The sequence below is a fragment of the Salmo trutta genome, chromosome 7, assembly GCF_901001165.1.
Source record: "Salmo trutta chromosome 7, fSalTru1.1, whole genome shotgun sequence".
Classification (NCBI taxonomy): domain Eukaryota; kingdom Metazoa; phylum Chordata; class Actinopteri; order Salmoniformes; family Salmonidae; genus Salmo; species Salmo trutta.
In genome coordinates, this window is record NC_042963.1 from 2,573,666 (window position 1) to 2,594,337 (window position 20,672).

A 20,672-nucleotide genomic window follows, 5' to 3' on the forward strand; every position below is an offset into this window, starting at 1 on the left:
TAACTTTTCAATTTTCCACTACATCCAAGTGCTGTATGTTTCATCACGTCCACACCAGACCTTCACTGAGCCTTCAAGGCAATCCAGGAGATAACACTAAACAGAGTCATGTAAAGATGTTTGTTGGGGGTCTATATATTTTTTAATTCATAGTAAACCAGTGATGAGCCCTCAAGCAAACCAAAGAAACACACCTCCCCTGACACTAGGAGTGGGCAATCACAATCAGATGCCTTTGTAACATGATTTGTTTGCAATCATCCTTGTCATTTGTTACATCCAGAAAGAATACAGTATTTCTCCTCTCATTCATAAAGGTGTATTTCTGATTTCAAGAGCAACCTACAGCATGAGAGAACCAGGGATTTGATGCACCACCCTTCAGGTGAAAGGTACAGAAACCAGCTCCATGCGACCCTCCTCACATCGGCGCCTTATCTACCGTAGGTAGAAGTGACCATACCCAGAATGCTTTACTGAACCCATCTGAGAGAGATAAAGGTAGAAAAGCTATTAGGGCGGCGCTGGCAGAGATCCATCATGGATGTCTTCTATAGTGCTGATTGATTAATCGGAATTTCAGTTATTTTTTGTTTTTCAAACAACTAATTGACCAACATCAGTTCAATTATTTTAATTCCATTTAGTTAATTTTTTTCCTATCAAATCAATGCGCACATAGCACAGTTCTCTTTTGTTTTTAAGCAGATGCTAGTGACTATTGTAGTGGAAATTGTAGTTTCCAACAGGACAATATTATACATCGTTTAGCGCATAAAACATGGTAATTAACTACAATGACCATAATCCATTGCATACCTACTTGTCCGGTCTATGTTTCTTTTATGCCTGCAATGGTCTTCCATAGCAGGCATAAAAGAAACATAGAATGGGCGATCGTGAGGTGATATAGAGAGCAGCTGTTGCTTCATGAGGTATCTCTAGCTGAAAATACATGATCTAAATGATTGATAGTTGGTATTCAGCAGTCATAAAAGTATGCCTTATTTACTTTGAAGAGCTACAAAATAGTGATTTTCTCAGACAACATAGGCAGCAGCTCTATAGAGATGAGATGATGACTTGGAATGTCATCAAATTAAACAAATGTAATATACACAACAACTGAAATATGTTATTAAAGTCATGTGAATAAATGATGGTGAATAAGTGATAAGCAGTAATGGACAGTCACTACCATCAAGGGACTTTTATTCATTGTTTTATTCTGTGTTGTTACAGCATTCAACCCACATAATGCAGTGCATTTCATTTTTTGATTTTATTATTGAAGGCCCATAACTTCACCTATAAAACAACATAGGCTTAGGACTATACATTCTTTAAGCAGGGTTCATACAGCCTGATTGTATCAACCCTGCAAGTCAAATTCAAGGAATTTGAGGGACTCAAGCACTTAAATGTAACCCCGCCACAGAGAGTTACCGCAAGTCGCAAAGAAAACAGGAGCTGTCTCCACTATTCCAGCACCATTTCAACTTCAACATTTCAACATCATCAAATCATCTCTGCTTAGTCTAATACAGTGACAACTAAAAGATATGGGATTACCAAATGATGATAAATGTACTATATTACGTATTGGATCACAAAAAAATGCTAATTTTAATATTACCGTGTAGTTAACCAATTAAATGGTCTGACGGAGTATACTCGGTATACAAATCCCAAAAGAAAGAAATGATCTCACTCCCCCCCAAAATTATAGAAAGTTAGCAAAAATAGATAAGATCTTGCTACCATGGAAAGGAAAACACCTGTCTTTTGTGGAAAAAACACCCTGATTAACTCTTTAGCCATATCACAGTTTACCTATTTGCTTATGGTTTTGCCTACACCTAGTGACCTGCTTTTTAAAAGATATGAATAAAAAATATTCAATTTTATTTGGAATGGCAAGCCAGACAAAATTAAAAGGGCCTATTTATATAACGGATATGAATTCGGAGGGCAGAAATGATTAAATATTAAAGCATTAGACCTCTCACTAAAGGCATCAGTCATACAAAAGTTAGACTTAAATCCAAACTGGTTCTCTAGTAAATTGGTAGGAATGTCTTATCCTATGTTCAAGAATGGCCTTTTTCCCTTTATTCAGACTACACCTGCTCACTTTCGGTTGTTTGAAAAGGAAATCCTCTCTAAAATATCGTTATTTTTTAAACAAGGCTTAGAAAGTTGGTTGCAATTTCAGTTTAATCCACCTGAAAAGACAGAACAAATAATACAACAAATATTGTTGTTAAACTGAAATATACTAATTGATCAAAAAAATCATATTTTTCAAAGAAATTTAAAAAAAAGGTATAATTTTTTTGAATGATATCATAAATAGGACTGTGGAGTTATGTCACACATGCAGCTAACACAGACACATGGAAATGTCTGCTCTACCCAAAATTACAACCAATTAATTGCAGCATTACCACAAAAATGGAAGAGGCAAGTAGAAGGGGAAAAAAGTAGGGAGCTTGTATGTCGGCCCTGTATTAAAGAACATAAATGGTTAAAGAAAAGTGTGATAAATAAAAACATATACCAATTTCATTTAAGGACCAAAAAACTGACAGCTGTGCCATATAAATTGCAAAATAGTTGGGAAGAGATTTTCGATGTACCCATTCCATGGCACATGGTTTATGAATTGATACGCAAAACAACGCCGGATTCTTGCAACCAATAGAATGTTATATATATATGGGGGGGATACAATCTTCCCAGCTCTGCAGATTATGCTGTGAGGAGGCAGAGTCACTAGGTCATTTATTTTGGTATTGTCCATATGTAGCTCGTTTTTGGTCACAGGTCCAGGAATGGCTGAAGAATTGCAACATTTGCCTAGAACTAACACTGCAGATAGCAATACTGGGTGATTTGAAAAGCCATACTCAATCAATCAATTATATAATAATTATTTTAGCAAAAAATATATATTTTTAATTTACAATCTGTAGAAGCTATGAGAATAGAAAGGTTCAGACCTTTTGTGAAGCATCGCAGCACAGTTGAAAAATATATTGCAAATAGAAATCCAAAATGGATGATGTTGAGAGATCGATGGGAGGGGTTGAATGGAGCTGAAGGGTGGGACTAATAAGATAACCAATGTAAAACATACGGGTCTGTAAAATGTATATAGGTTCAGAAATTTTGTGAAATAGCACAGTTACAAATAGAAATCAAACTGGATCAGAAATAGAGGAACAAACAAAGAAAATATAACTATTGTAAAATAGATTGTCTGTAAAATGTGTATAAAATGTATAAACTGAAGGTAGAAGCCTAAGTGTTTATTAGTTTACTCCAATTCGTGGAAGGGTGTAGGGTTTGCGGGAAATAATAAAGTTTAAAAAAAGAAATTAAAAAAAGGATATGGGATTCACTGGCTTCACTTGACACTTTTTTTTGGTGCGCCAGGACCATTCATAGTTGAAACCCCTCAGTTAAGCTCAACACTGATTTGCTAATTTCTTATAGTTTTTTATCAAGGGAGACCAGATGCTTGCTGGCTTCCCTTGCGTTCAGTGCTACCGACAGCAAACAATGTCATACTCATTTGGACCAGACAGCATCAGATAGATGGTCTACACGTAGAGAGACAGAGGGGCGCTGTTTCAATCGCTCGGATGATTTCTCCTGTGAGATAAATTCAGCCTCTTAGCGAATTGAAGGAAAATTATGAAACAGAGAGACGAAAGGTAACATTTGTATTTGAATGTAGTTTTTGGGGAAGCCTAGCTTCCCTTGGCATCCATGAATACACGCCACTGAATTTTCAAGGACCTCAATATTATACAATTTTACAATTTATATAATTGTACATATAGGGCCGTTCTGTACTGTAGCCTATGTGGCCGACACAGGCACAACTACTGTAATAAAGCCTTGAATAGCGATAGCATTAATCTCACCATTTGAATCTCACCATCGCTGTTTTTATAATGAGAAATCAGGTTCCTTTTGTTATGGAAGGATTTGTATGGAAAGCCGAGTTGAAGCCAGCATTAGATGTAACGGAGTAGCGCAACACCCTTCAATTGAAGCGCGGGAAACAAACAAAGGTGGCCACATCTATCACAAAAACGGATATAAAATGAAATCGCAGATAATTATAAGGGATCAAGAGAACTTATACATTGTCAAAAATAATTACAATGACTTTTCAAGCACAAAATATCGGATTTTAAGAAGCATTCGATTTTGCAATCGCATACATTTTGGGGGGGTTTTGTGTGCGCATGAAAACAGCTTTCACCCTGTAACATAAGGAGACAGGAAATGTTACTATGTCAGACTGCTAGATCCAGGATTCTTACAGGGTTCAAGTTCAATGTAACTGATTAATGCTTAATATATGATATAATGACAACTTGCACTGCCACAAATGCATGTACAGAAAATACACGTTTTATGTACCACGATTTTGGACAAATCCTTCAAGACACCAACCGTGAGAAAGGGTTTTAATCAACTCATCAATTTAATTGAATATAACTATGATCTCCCCTTATATCTTAATGTAATGACATGAAAAAAATCTGCAGATTTTTTTTTTCAAAAGCTGTAACAAGTTGTCCAGCTGTAGGAAATCCTCATTCGTACCCTAGTTTATAGAAAGACCCATATGTGCAGCAGTGGAGGCTGTTGAGGGGAGGACAGCTCACAATAATGGCTGAAACGGAGCACATAGAATGGCATCAAACACATGGAAACCAATTAAGGTGCCACCAACCTCCTGTGATGTGCAGAGCCTTTGCATAAAGAGCAAACACGAGGGACATGACAGAGCAAGGCTTTTTAGTGGGTGCATATCCAACCATGCTGCTGTATTAGCGACTTGCCTAATGTTCTATCATTACCACAGAGAATGACTGCTAAATGAGACAGAACGGCAACCAGCAGGCTGGACTAGAGTCTGTACATCCCCCAGTGTGATGAGGTGACAGCCCTGCTTCTGACCTTCAGCATGAAGGGTATACTACTGACTGGAGGGGACATACACGCGCACTGAAATACTTTTGCTCAAGGAAACAACATCAACACAAGCCACTAGGTGGGTGCTACATTTAATGAGGTGTCAACATTTTACAGAAGAAATGTCACAATAGAAGCCTTGTTACTGGTAAACAAAACAAAGAGACGAATGGAACTTCCAGACAGTCATATTCTCAGGGTTGTGCAGTAAACTCAAATGCTATTTACTATATGAAATACTGTATGGCGGGTTGAAACAGGTTGACATTCCTCTCATGTTTTCATGGATGTTCTGTTGCAACAACAAAGGTTCATTCTCTCTGTGTTTTTTGGGTCTTGACTTGAAATACAGTGACCTTTAGCAATCAGCTACTCTCCCTAAAGACAAGCTTTACATTCAGTTGGCTGCCTGCTTCCTCTACGCTGGGAAATTAAGAAATTATCCTATTGGTCACACACCAAGGGATTCACTGCTGTGAAACAAAGGGCCACTTCAATGCCTTCCTGGTTTTCCAGTGCCCTGTACAACTATGCCCCCTTTGATAACCACCAAAGGACATGTGTGTCAAGTCATTAAATTATAAGTGACAGGGTGGCCCAGTGCAAACGCAACACGATTTGTCATCTGCTTCATAACATTAGGCCTCTCCCAAATCACAAGGTCACTGCAGTTTAGCATGCAGTGTCGCTGTTGCAGAAAATACAAAAGCAAAAATGATTTTATTCAACCATGCCCTCAAAAATGAATAAACCAATAAATATTACCAAACAATTATAGAAGTGAAATGTATATTTGCCAAATTATGTTGCATTACATCTGTTTCCATGTAAAAACAAAGAGCTACAAAGAGCTGAAGTCACTAAAAACGAAGATTCCCATCCCAGAAACTAGGTCCATAAACCAGGGTAAAACCTTTCAAAAGTAATCCATTCACATAATCCATTCACATAATAACATCAAATCTGTAAACCCTCATAGTTAAATTGAATCTGAAATTACATAATCCTTGGTTAATCTCCACAGGAGCAACTACATGCCACTTTGACAGCTCGGGACAGTTAGGGACTTGGATTGGGCGCAAAATTGCTTTCTGTCATTCTTCCAGCACTTAATTCTCTGCAAGCTTTGAGGACAACATTGTGAGTAAAATCATTTCTTTTTAGACCATGCTATTCATGTTGTTGATGCGGTGTGACAGCCATGAATGGTGTGAGCAAACAGGCGAGGGGACTAACTGCTCTCTTGTAAGGATGCCTCCCATTCCTCTCTACGTCATAATCAAATGCCCAGGCAGGACAAGCCTAACAGTGCTTTTGAGTTGGTTTGTGGGCACAGCTCATTTGAGAGATTTACTTTGGTGTCACTTATGATGCTTTAGGACGCGTCTCTGTGTATTGCTTGATCTCTGGCCGACACAAAGATAAACCTATACTTGGGGGACAGATTAAAATAAAATAAAAACAGTTTGCTGTAAAAAGCTTAGTTTAAATAAAATAACTATATAACTAAACTTAGGATGTTCCTACTTGATTGACCCCAAACAAAACTAAGTACATCTTTTTATTTACATTTTATTTCACCTTTATTTAACCAGGTAAGCTAGCTGAGAACATGTTCTCATTTACAACTGCGACCTGGCAAAGATAAAGCAAAGCAGTGTGACACAAACAACAACACAGAGTTACACATGGAATAAACAAAACATAAGTCAATAACACAATAGAAAAAAAGTCTACATACAGTGTGTGCAAATGAGGTAAGATAAGGGAGGTAAGGCAATAAATAGGCCATAGTGGCGAAATAATAACAATTTAGCAATTAAACACTGGAGTGATAGAGACTGGAGTGATAGATATGGAGAAGATGAATGTGCAAGTAGAGATACTGGGGTGCAAAGGAGCAACTACATCAAAAAATAACAGTATGGGGATGAGGTAGTTGGATGGGCTATTTACAGATGGTGGGCTATTTACAGATGGGCTATGTACAGGTGCAGTGATCTCTGAGCTGCTCTGACAGCTGGTGCTTAAAGTTAGTGAGGGAGATATGAGTCTCCAGCTTCAGTGATTTTTTCAATTCGTTCCAGTCATTGGCAGCAGAGAACTGGAAGGAAAGCTGGCCAAAGGAGGAATTGGCTTTGAGGGTGACCATTGAAATATACCTGCTGGAGCGTGTGTTACGGGTGGGTGCTGCTATGGTGACCAGTGAGCTGAGATAAGGCGGGGCTTTACCTAGCAAAGACTTATAGATGACCTGGAGCCAGTGGGTTTGGCGACAAATATGATGCGAGACGAGAGCATACAGGTCGCAGTGGTGGATAGTATATGGGGCTTCGGTGACAAAACGGATCGCACTGTGATAGACTGCATCCAATTTGCTGAGTAGAGTGTTGGAGACTATTTTGTAAATGACATCGCCGAAGTCAAGTAGCGGTAGGATAGTCAGTTTTACGAGGGTATGTTTGGCAGCATGAGTGAAGGATGCTTTGGTGTGAAATAGGAAGCCGATTCTAGATTTAATTTTGGATTGGAGATGCTTAATGTGAGTCTGGAAGGAGAGTTTACAGTCTAACCAGACACCTAGGTATTTGTACATGTCCACATATTCTAAATCAGAACCGTCCAGAGTAGTGATGCTGGAGGGGCGGGCAGGTGCTGGTAGCGATCGGTCATCATACCCTGATGAAGACAGCTTGGCTGTTCCGGAATTCCAAATTGAGCAGCAGCTGCTGAAAAATGAGCTCCTACAAATATTGAAATTTACATGGTTTTTAGAGTGAAGTACATCGGAAAAAATCAAAAGAAAACTGCAAGACTGAATAGGAGAAAAAACAAGCAACAAACAAAGAAGATAGGCTTTTGAAAAAAGTTACTATTTTTCATAAAATTGTAGTTATCTTAGCTAGCTGAATTGTTTACCAGTTGCTAAGCAGTTGCTAGGGACTCTTTTGGAAGAAGCTAGCTAGCTAACGAAGAATAACAAAGAATATCTAGTTAACAGAAGAAAAGAAAGAGAAAATCAGGACAGAAGAAAAAGGATATCAAAGTGAAACAGTTCTCTAAAGACACAAGAGACAATAATACAAGAAACAACACTTCTGTAGCTTGTCAACTATGTGTCTGTCTATCCCTGTTCTCTCCCCTCTGCACAGGCCATACAAACGCTTCACACCGCGTGGCCGCTGCCACTCTAACCTGGTGGTCCCAGCGCGCACGACCCACGTGGAGTTCCAGGTCTCCGGCAGCCTCTGGAACTGCCGGTCTGCGGCCAACAAGGCTGAGTTCATCTCAGCCTATGCTACCCTCCAGTCCCTAGACTTCCTGGCGCTGACGGAAACATGGATTACCACAGATAACACTGCTACTCCTACTGCTCTCTCCTCGTCTGCCCACGTATTCTCGCATACCCCTAGAGCATCGAGCCAGCGGGGTGGTGGCACTGGAATCCTCATCTCTCCCAAGTGGACATTCTCTCTTTCTCCCCTGACCCATCTGTCTATCTCCTCATTTGAATTCCATGCTGTCACAGTTACCAGCCCTTTCAAGCTTAACATCCTTATCATTTATCGCCCTCCAGGTTCCCTTGGAGAGTTCATCAATGAGCTTGACGCCTTGATAAGTTCCTTTCCTGAGGATGGCTCACCTCTCACAGTTCTGGGTGACTTTAACCTCCCCACGTCTACCTTTGACTCATTCCTCTCTGCCTCCTTCTTTCCACTCCTCTCCTCTTTTGACCTCACCCTCTCACCTTCCCCCTCTACTCACAAGGCAGGCAATACGCTTGACCTCATCTTTACTAGATGCTGTTCTTCCACTAATCTCATTGCAACTCCCCTCCAAATCTCCGACCACTACCTTGTATCCTTTTCCCTCTCGCTCTCATCCAACACTTCTCACTCTGCCCCTACTCGGATGGTATTGCGCCGTCCCAACCTTCACTCTCTCTCTCCCGCTACTCTCTCCTCTTCCATCCTATCATCTCTTCCCTCTGCTCAAACCTTCTCCAACCTATCTTCTGATTCTGCTTCCTCAACCCTCCTCTCCTCCCTTTCTGCATCCTTTGATTTTCTCTGTCCCCTATCCTCCAGGCCGGCTCGGTCCTCCCCTCCTGCTCCGTGGCTTGACGACTCACTGCGAGCTCACAGAACAGGGCTCCGGGCAGCCGAGCGGAAATGGAGGAAAACTCGCCTCCCTGCGGACCTGGCATCCTTTCACTCCCTCCTCTCTACATTCTCCTCTTCTGTCTCTGCTGCTAAAGCCACTTTCTACCACTCTAAATTCCAAGCATCTGCCTCTAACCCTAGGAAGCTCTTTGCTACCTTCTCCTCCCTCCTGAATCCTCCTCCCCTCCCCCCCCCCCCCCCCCCCCCCCCCCCCCCCCCCCCCCCCCCCCCCCCCCCCCTCCTCCCTCTCTGCGGATGACTTCGTCAACCATTTTGAAAAGAAGGTTGACGATATCCGATCCTCATTTGCTAAGTCAAACGACACCGCTGGTCCTGCTCACACTGCCCTACCCTGTGCTTTGACCTCTTTCTCCCCTCTCTCTCCAGATGAAATCTCGCGTCTTGTGACGGCCGGCCGCCCAACAACCTGCCCACTTGACCCTATCCCCTCCTCTCTTCTCCAGACCATTTCCGGAGACCTTCTCCCCTACCTCACCTCGCTCATCAACTCATCCTTGACCGCTGGCTACGTCCCTTCCGTCTTCAAGAGAGCGAGAGTTGCACCCCTTCTGAAAAAACCTACACTCGATCCCTCCCATGTCAACAACTACAGACCAGTATCCCTTCTTTCTTTTCTCTCCAAAACTCTTGAACGTGCCGTCCTTGGCCAGCTCTCCTGCTATCTCTCTCAGAATGACCTTCTTGATCCTAATCAGTCAGGTTTCAAGACTGGGCATTCAACTGAGACTGCTCTTCTCTGTGTCACGGAGGCTCTCCGCACTGCTAAAGCTAACTCTCTCTCCTCTGCTCTCATCCTTCTAGACCTATCTGCTGCCTTTGATACTGTGAACCATCAGATCCTCCTCTCCACCCTCTCCGAGTTGGGCATCTCCGGCGCGGCCCACGCTTGGATTACGTCCTACCTGACAGGTCGCTCCTACCAGGTGGCGTGGCGAGAATCTGTCTCCGCACCACGCGCTCTCACCACTGGTGTCCCCCAGGGCTCTGTTCTAGGCCCTCTCCTATTCTCGCTATACACCAAGTCACTTGGCTCTGTCATATCCTCACATGGTCTCTCCTATCATTGCTATGCAGACGACACACAATTAATCTTCTCCTTTCCCCCTTCTGATAACCAGGCGGCGAATCGCATCTCTGCATGTCTGGCAGACATATCAGTGTGGATGACGGATCACCACCTCAAGCTGAACCTCGGCAAGACGGAGCTGCTCTTCCTCCCGGGGAAGGACTGCCCGTTCCATGATCTCGCCATCACGGTTGACAACTCCCTTGTGTCCTCCTCCCAGAGTGCTAAGAACCTTGGCGTGATCCTGGACAACACCCTGTCGTTCTCCACTAACATCAAGATGGTGACCCGATCCTGTAGGTTCATGCTCTACAACATTCGCAGAGTACGACCCTGCCTCACACAGGAAGCGACGCAGGTCCTAATCCAGGCACTTGTCATCTCCCGTTTGGATTACTGCAACTCGCTGTTGGCTGGGCTCCCTGCCTGTGCCATTAAACCCCTACAACTCATCCAGAACGCCGCAGCCCGTCTGGTGTTCAACCTTCCCAAGTTCTTTCACGTCACCCCGCTCCTCCGCTCTCTCCACTGGCTTCCAGTTGAAGCTCGGATCCGCTACAAGACCATGGTGCTTGCCTACGGAGCTGTGAGGGGAACGGCACCTCCATACCTTCAGGCTCTGATCAGGCCCTACACCCAAACAAGGGCACTGCGTTCATCCACCTCTGGCCTGCTGGCCCCCCTATCTCTGAGGAAGCACGGTTCCCGCTCAGCCCAGTCCAAACTGTTCGCTGCTCTGGCACCCCAATGGTGGAACAAGCTCCCTCACGACGCCAGGACAGCGGAGTCAATCACCACCTTCCGGAGACACCTGAAACACCACCTCTTCAAGGAATACCTGGGATAGGATAAAGTAAACCCCCAAATACTTCTGATGTTTTGGGGGTTTGTATCATTTGATTTACACAACATGCCTACCACTTTGAAGATGAAAAATATTTTTTATTGTGAAACAAACAAGAAATATTACAAAAGAAAAACAGAGATCTTGAGCATGCATAACTATTCACCCCCCCAAACTCAATACTTTGTAGAGCCACCTTTTGCAGCAATTACAGCTGCAAGTGTCTTGGGGTATGTCTCTATAAGCTTGGCACATCTAGCCAGTGGGATTTTTGCACATTCTACAAGGCAAAACTTCTCCAGCTCCTTCCAGTTGGATGGATTCCGCTGGTGTACAGCAATCTTTAAGTCATACCACAGATTCTCAATTGGATTGAGGTCTGGGCTTTGACTAGGCCATTCCGAGACATTTAAAAGTTTCCCCTTAAACCAATCAAGTGTTGCCCCACAGCATGATGCTGACACCACCATGCTTCACTGTGGGGATGGTGTTCTTGGGGTGATGAGGTGTTGGGTTTGCACCAGACATAGCGTTTTCCTTGATGGCCAAAAAGCTACATTTTAGTCTCATCTGACCAGAGTACCTTCTTCCATATGTTTGGGGAGTCTCCCACATGCCTTTTGGAGAACACCAAACGTGTTTGCTTATTTCTTTCTTAAGCAATGTCTTTTTTCTGGCCACTCTTCTGTAAAGCCCAGCTCTGTGGAGTGTACGGCTTACTCCAATCTCCGCAATGGAGCTTTGCAGCTCCTTCAGGGTAATCTTTGGTGTCTTTGTTGCCTCTCTGATTAACGCCATCCTTGCCTGGTCTGTGAGTTTTGGTGTGCAGTCCTCTCTTGGCAGGTTTGTTGTAGTGCCATATTCTTTCAATTTTTTAATAATGGATTTAATGGTGCTCAAAGTTTCAGATATTTTTTTATAACCCAACCCTGATCTGTACTTCTCCACAACTTTGTCCCTGACCTGTTTGGAGAGCTCCTTGGTCTTCATGGTGCCGCTTGCTTGGTGGTGCCTCTTGCTTAGTGATGTTTCAGAACAGGTGTATATACAGTTGAAGTCGGAAGTTTACATACACCTTAGCCAAATACATTTAAACTCAGTTTTTCACAGTTCCTGACATTTAATCCTAGTAAAAATTCCCTGTCTTAGGTCAGTTAGGATCACCACTTTTTTTTTGAAAGAATGGGTCACATGACAGAGTGTGCTTGTTGGACTGGTTCTGTTTGAGACAGGAGGACACTCTCAGTCTCGTGAAGGTGATGATGAGTCTCTTCCCACCTGCTCAGCATCCCTGGGTGATCCTCTCTCTGAGTCTCTGTGTCCCACTGGGTCTCTTGACAGGCAAATGTCAAACACGCTTTTATGGGAGCGCACAGGCTAGCCTATACATTTTAGATCTGTATATTTTAAAGGTAGGTACTGTAACTTCTGCCCTATGCCAATGAATTGAAAATCTCCTAAAATAATTATTGGAATTGCCTTTAGAAAGATGCATTTTTAATACCCTTTTCGCCTTCTATTTTAAGAGGCTTAAATTATATTAGCTCTATAATAAGATTGGTCTCAAAATAACCTACTTTTAATTAAGTACACCAACCAATTAAGTGTGACTCTGTTGAGGAGGCAATCGTAGTTCTCAGCGGTTAACCTTAGAGAAGGTTAACCTTACCGCAGAGGCATCATGCTCCCAGGGTGCCCTCTCCTACTACTCGGGTGGATGTACAGCAGATTGGTACAGCACAGCTTTCTGTGCTAATCTGCCTGTGTGACTGGATTCCATGTCATCGGAAACTCTTGTCAAGCATGTCTGTCACGCCACTATCTCACAGTGTCACTGGCTGCCTCTCTAAATTGTGTACTGACCATAGTGGATGCAGGATTATAGTGTCATGTGAAGGGACAGATTCAGAGTTTAGGCTAGCTTGCCTCCCTTTAAAGTTGTTTCAGTGTCACTTTCCCCTTTTCCTACATGTTTTATAAGATTTGCCCTTATATCTGTGTCGATTTCATGGATTAAATTCTGTCCACCAGGGTGTGTTTGAAAGATCTTTGTGTGAACAACTCTCATTACGTTCTGCATCTTAGTTTGATGTGATTCACATTGTGGACAAAAATTCCAGGTTAGCTGAGACTGAAATGTAATTTCATTTAATAAATAGCCTAGATTAATAATACCATATATTTGGTGAAAATGTTTGCACAGCCAAGTTTGCACCGCAGAAACAGATAATGGAAAGCAAAGCAGCCATCTGAGGACATACAGTGCCTTGCAAAAGTATTAATCCCCCTTGGCATTTTTCCTATTTTGTTGCATTACAACCTGTAATTTAAATGGATTTTTATTTGGATTTCATGTAATGGACAAAATAGTCCAAATTGATGAAGTGAAATGAAAAAAATTACTTGTTTCAAAAAATTATATATAAAAAAAGAAAACGGTGGTGCGTGCATATGTATTCACCCCCTTTACTATGAAGCCCCTAAATAAGATCTGGTGCAACCAATTACCTTCAGAAGTCACATAATTAGTTTTTAAAAAATTCACCTGTGTGCAATCTAAGTGTCACATGATCGGTCACATGATCTCAGTATACAGTTGAAGTCGGAAGTGTACATACACTTAGGTTGGAGTCATTAAAACTTGTTTTTCAACCACTCCACAAATGTCTTGTTAACAAACTATAGTTTTGGCAAGTCTGGTAGGACATCTGCTTTGTGCATGAAACAAGTCATTTTTTCAGACAGATTATTTCACTTATAATTCACTGTATCACAATTCAAGTCGGTTAGAAGTCTACATACACTAAGTTGACTGTGCCTTTGAACAGCTTGGAAAATTCCAGAAAATGATGTCATGGCTTTAGAAGCTTCTGTTAGGCTAATTGACATCATTTCAGTCAATCGGAGGTGTACCTGTGGATGTATTTCAAGGCCTACCTTCAAACTCAGTGCCTCTTCGCTTGACATCATAGGAAAATCAAAAGAAATCAGTCAAGACCTCAGAAAAAAATGGTCGATCTCCACAAGTCTGGTTCATCCTTGGGAGCCATTTCCAAATGCCTAAAGGTACCACGTTCATCTGTACAAACAATAGTACGCAAGTATAAACACCATGTGACCACGCAGCCGTGGAGACGTGTTCTGTCTCCTAGAGATGAACGTACTTTGGTGCGAAAAGTGCAAATCAATCTCAGAACAACAGCAAAGAACCTTGTGAAGATGCTGGAGGAAACAGGTACAAAAGTATCTATATCCACAGTAAAACGAGTCCTATATCGACATAACCTGAAAGGCCACTTAGCAAGGAAGAAATCACTGCTCCAAAACCGCCATAAAAAATCCAGACTACGGTTTGCAACTGCACATGGGGATAAAGATCGTACTTTTTAGAGAAATGTCCTCTGGTCTGATGAAACAAAAATAGAACTGTTTGGCCATAATGATCATTGTTATTTTTGGAGGAAAAAGGGGGAGGCTTGCAGGCCGAAGAACACCATCCCAACCGTGAAGCACGGGGGTGGCAGCATCATGTTGTGGGGGTGCTTTGCTGTGGGAGGGACTGGTGCACTTCACAAAATACATGCCATCATGAGGTAGGAAAATAATGTGGATATATTGAAGCAACATCTCAAGACATCAGTCAGGAAGTTAAAGCTTGGTCGCAAATGGGTCTTCCAAATGGACAATGACCTCAAGCATACTTCCAAAGTTGTAGTAAAATGGCTTAAGGACAACAGATTCAATGTATTGGAGTGGCCATTACAAAGCCCTGACCTCAATCCCATAGAAAATTTGTTTTCACAACTGAAAAAGTGTGAGCGAGCAAGGATCCTACAAACCTGACTCAGTTACACCAGCTCTGTCAAGAGGAATGGGCCAAAATTCACCCAACTTATTGTGGGAAGGTTGTGGAAGGCTACCCGAAACGTTTGACCCAAGTTAAGCAATTTAAAAGCAATGCTACCAAGTACTACTTGAGTGTATGTTAACTTATGATCCACTGGGAATGTGATGAAAGAATTAAAAGCTGAAATAAATCATTCTCTCTACTATTATTCTGACATTTCACATTCTTAAAATAAAGTGGTGATCCTAGCTGACTGAATTTTTACTAGGATTAAATGCCAAGAATTGTGAAAAACTGAGTTTAAATGTATTTGGCTAAGGTGTATGTAAACTTCCAACTTCAACTGTACATGTGAAGATGCAGATTAACTGTGACATTCAAGGCACAGTGGCAAGGACTGCATCCCCATATGAACAAAAAATTTGTCATGATGATCATAATCATCATATCAGAGGGACAACTGCTAAAACCTGTGTTTATTTCCAACCAACACAACCACCGACAGCTGCATTTGCACATATAAAGTAACTCATTATTCCTTTCCAAATGAGATTTGAATCTCTAAATTTGTCTCGGAGTGGGCCTAATCTTACATTCTTAATTACGTCTGTGCATCGGCAGCTGTGTCAGCCCCTCCATCTGCCTCAGGAGGGATGGAGAGCCGCAACATCCACTCCAATGGATGTAATGAGATTCTGTGGCTGCAGCTCCACAGTCCAAACACACTGGAGTGGAGGCGAGGGATTAGAGATGTGACACTCAGCTAATAAACCTAAGCTCTTTCAGATAGAGAGCTGCTCTGTGTCCCCTGTCCCTGTCTGGTTCCACTTCCACCTTTCTTCTCTATGTGGAAAGGTTCAATCTTAGTGGGTTTAGTCTCCACAAGTACCAGAGAAGTCCCAGGAACATACTTACTCTGCAGTACAGTATGTAACCAACACACTGATTCCCATTGTGGCAAGGTTCCTCATGAACTTACAGCCCTAACATAAATAGAAAATTGGAAGCTCTTTACCAATTTTTCTTAATTCAGATGAGAAGCTGGGATAAGCAGCTTTAAATACATGAAATATAAATATGATGGAGGCACTGCATTACTGGACTATGTGCACTTTATTTGAGAACCCATAACTAATTTATTACAGCATCCATCCTGATTTATGATATTGATCATCATCAACACTCAGCAAAAGGCTCTGGCTAAAATTTGCATTGGGCCAAGTCAGGGCTTTCTCTATTTTTGCAGTTGAAAGCTATGATTCCTTGCTGATGAAGATATACAGAGAAAAGGAGACTTGGGAAGTCAATAGCTTATCAGATACATCATACACAGCTATTGCCTTACTCTTACTAAAGAGGAGGATTCACAATCTTACTGGAACAAGAGAGACATCTCTTTACATTACAATACCTACCCAAATAGAACAATTATATGGACTTCTAAAGCTAGAGGATAAATTCAACTGAGCGACTCTTCAAAAGCAATGCTTATCCCTTTTGTTTTTTTTAATCTGCCTGTGAACCAGTTGGTTAAACCTGTGAAATAGCCTAATGAGAATTATTATTTTAATAAAGCGTTCAACAAATCCCATCTGCTTCAGTTTACTGACTTTGTACGAGTCAACTGTAAAAAGTCTATATCTAATATAACCTTTCACATAGAATTAGGTACACACATGTTCACTGGCAAAGATAAAGGAACTCCTCATTAGAGGCCCAGGGTCCCCATGGCTGTTTATGCCCCCATAATGTTCTCAGTTCAGAATGTAAAGTTTTATGCCCCCATAATGTTCTCAGGTCAGTTCAGAATGTAAAGTTTTATGTAAAGGTTTGTTAATTCCGAAACAAGACTCCATTTGTGGACACAGAGTTAACCGTCTTGAGGTTTTCAGAGGCTGTGAATGTGTTTGCAGGTAAAAGTGACACAAGGACATCTGATCACCTGAGATTGTGACAATACAAGAGTGACTGAATCAGGCCAATGGAGTTGAGCGACAGGAGAGGAGGGAAGCGGTTATCTGACAGGTAGTGGATGTGACATCAGTTGAGCGGACTGAGGTGAGTACAGGTGAATGCAGGTCCAGGTAGCCCTTGTTGGCCTTCATTAGTCACCAACACAGCAGCCTGCCAGCACGGGCCCCTGGAGCTTCTCAGGCAATCAGAGTAGGGTTAGAATGTACACCACAGAAAGCTGGTGAGGGGAGGACGGCTCATAATAAATGATGGGATGGAGTGAATGGAATCATTTATTCTGTTCCAGCCATTACAATGAGCCCGTCCTCTCCATTTAAGGTGCCACCATACACCTGTGATGTACACGCAACACTGCCAGTGAGCTTTCTTAACCCTTCCTGTAATCACGTCTCCTCTCTCTGAACATCAACATCACCAGGTCCTCGATTCCACTGGAGCGCCAAGGGGCCCTTCTCTGGTAAGGTCCATAACTAGACTTCTGAAGTAATTTTGTTATCTGATGGGGTAGTTAACTAACAATGTACCTCCCTTTGTGATCTTTGCTTCCCTCTTGTTCTCAAGACTACAGAGAGGAATGTGCCTCTCTCAAATCAATGATCACACTGAGCATGCTTGATGCATTGCTGCAGTCACTTGGATGGATTGTTCAGCTATGCCTCCGTGCCCTTTTCTGAGATGGGCCAAGCAGGGAGGGAAATGAAACAGTGAAATCAGCCTGGCTGGTCGAGCGTTATACAAAGCAGCAACAGGGCAACGTGGAAATGCCGGCTCACTTCACAGGAAGCAGCCAAGAGGAACAGATTGCTTCATGGTTATAGAGGAAACGGGCCTGAAAGGGGGCTTTGTTTCCCCCGGGACGAGCGGGAGTTGCCTGGTTTGGCTGCACTGGCCTGGGCTGAGCTGCATATGGTCAGTCAGACTGGGACTCTCTGACTGGGTGGTGTGGGTGGGAGGATCTGCTTTTCACTTCAGGCCCTTGACCCCATCTTTCCAACCTCCTCTCAGCCGAGGGCCTGGAGGCTGTGGAAGCTATGATGTCATGTAGTTCTGCAGAGTGGGGAGCCTCACTGGTCTGTCTCTGCACAGTGAGCTGCACAGTGAGTCCTGGAATTTAGGAAAAGTAAAACTGATCATTTCACCAAAAATGTGATTTTCTATGTGTTGAATATATATTTCCACAATATGAGGTTGGAATAATACTGTGAAATTGTGAAAATGTGGATAATGCCGTTTTAGTGTAAGAGCTGTTTGAAAAGACTGCCTGAAATTTCGTGCTGTTCTGGTGGAATGGAGTTTTGGCCTGCCTGGTGACATCCACATGCGGTAAATTAGTTAACAGACCAATAAGAAAGATTTCCAAACCTCTGCCAATAACAGCTAAATTGACCTTTGCTTGAGAAATTGACCTTTGCTAAGAAGCTATTTTTGTTTATTTTTTACAATTTTAATTGAAAACAATCATAGTAAGGTACTTAATTGCTAACCAGAAATGATTTGATATTGAGATAAAAGTGGCTGCATTGGACTTTTAAAGCATTTTTGGAAACATGTTGCTATTTTAAGATATAAATGTTATCCTATTTGTTTTCTACTTATTATAAATGTATTTATTTTTATAAGATTTTATTAAACTTTTCAAACAATATAAACATACACAGACAAAAAACAGACAGACCCACACAATCATCGACAACATCACACCTTAAACAGATCCACATGCTCCCGCCGCCTCCATCTCCAGCACCTGCAAGACTCTATTCGACATGACCTCAAACTGCCCTTCTCACCCTTTCAATATTCAAATAATAATGCATTTCATTCTTCCAACCGTCCCAACGATGGAGGATCACTTGGGTTCCAGTCTTTAAGCAAATGTTTTTTCTAAATGATTGATGTGAAAAGTACGGTTCTACCCAGTGGAAATCTCACCGCACACTCATATGCCATGTATTGAAATATGCAGATAGACGGATTAAAAGTAAATGTATATTGTTATTATTATCAGTTAATAATTAGATAATATTTTGCTTCATGTCATTCTGTGGGTCTGCTACTACTGTACCCGTGGTGCCCCAGAAAGCATGGACTTGTCCCATCGCCAACCACTCTGGAGAATCCTCGGGAATCAATTAGCCTTGCAGTTCTATAAACAGAAAGTCATTACCTGGAAGTCTAAGGGGGGGATTCTTAATTCTATCAATCCAGTCAAAAATGTCCAACATTTAGACGGTTTCATATCTGAGGTTGTGGTACAAGACCACTTTAAAAACATTGTTTTCCAACATATAATATATACTGAACAAAAATAAACACATGTCAAGTGTTGGTCCATTGTTTCATGAGCTGAAATAAAAGATCCCAGAAATGTTCCATATGCACAAAAAGCGTATTTCTCTCAAATTTTGTGAACAATAATCCATTCACCTGACAGGTGTGGCATATCAAGACGCTTATTAAACAGCCTGATCATTACACAGGGGCATCATGTGCTGGGGACAATAAAAGGCCACTCTAAAATGTGCAGTATTGTCACATAACACAGTGTCAAGGATGTCTCAAGTTTTGAGGGAACTTGCAATTGGCATGCTGACTGCAGGAATGTCCACCAGAGCTATTGCCAGAGAATTGAATGTTAATTGATCTACCATAAGCCATCTCCAACGTTGTTTTAGAGAATTTGGCAGAACGTCCAACCGGCCTCACGACCGCAGACCACGTGTAACCACTCCAGCCCAGGACCTCCACATCTGGCTTCTTCACCTGCTGGATCATCTGAGAACAGCCATCCGGACAGCTGATGAAACTGTGGGTTTGCACAACCGAAGAATTTCTGCACAAACTGTCAGAAACCGTCTCAGGGATCTAATCTGTGTACTTGTCGTCCTCACCTTGACCTTACTGCAGTTAGTAACAAACTTCAGTGGGCAAATGCTCACTTTTGATGGCCACTGGCACGCTGGAGAAGTGTGCTCTTCACAGCTTAATTCCACTTTCAACTGTACCGGGCAGATGGCAGACAGTGTGTATGACGTCGTGTGGGCGAGTGGTTTGCTGATGTCAATGTTCTGAACAGAGTGCACCATGGTGGCGGTGGGGTTATGGTATGGGCAGGCATAAGCTACGGACAACAAACACATTTTATCGATGGCAATTTGAAAGCACAGAGATATTGTGATGAGTTCCTGAGGCCCATTGTCGTGCCATACATCCGCCACCATCACCTCACGTTTCAACATGATAATGCACAACCTCATGTCGCAAGGATCTGTACACAATTCCTGGAAGCTGAAAATGTCCCAGTTCTTCCATGGCCTGCATACTCACCAGACATGTCACCCATTGAGCATGTTTGGGATGCTCTGGATCGACGTGTACGGCAGCGTGTTCCAGTTCCGCCAATATCCAGCAACATCGCACAGCCATTGAAGAGGAGTGGGACAACATTCCACAGGTCCTGGTCAACTCTATGTGAAGGAGATGTGTCGTGCTGCATGAGGCAAATAGTGCTCACACCAGATACTGACTGGTTTTCTGATCCATGCCCCTAAATTAAAATCAACACACTAGAGCAAATAAAATATAAATTTACATAAAAACTATTTCGGGGTGAAGCTGTTAGAAATCATTGATGTGATTCCAGCCCTGTTGGACAATGGAATCAACATTTAGCTCATCATTTAGCTCGCCCACTGGCTCCAGGTCATCTATAAGTCTATGCTAGGTAAAGCTCCGCCTTATCTCAGCTCACTGGTCACGATAACA

At 42.3% G+C, this 20,672-nt stretch overlaps 1 protein-coding gene across 2 annotated transcripts in view; it reads right to left on the bottom strand.

The window, feature by feature from the left end:
* frmd5a (FERM domain containing 5a) overlaps positions 1-20,672 on the bottom strand; it is a 111,893-nt gene that overhangs the window by 46,527 nt on the left and 44,694 nt on the right. The window lies entirely within an intron of this gene.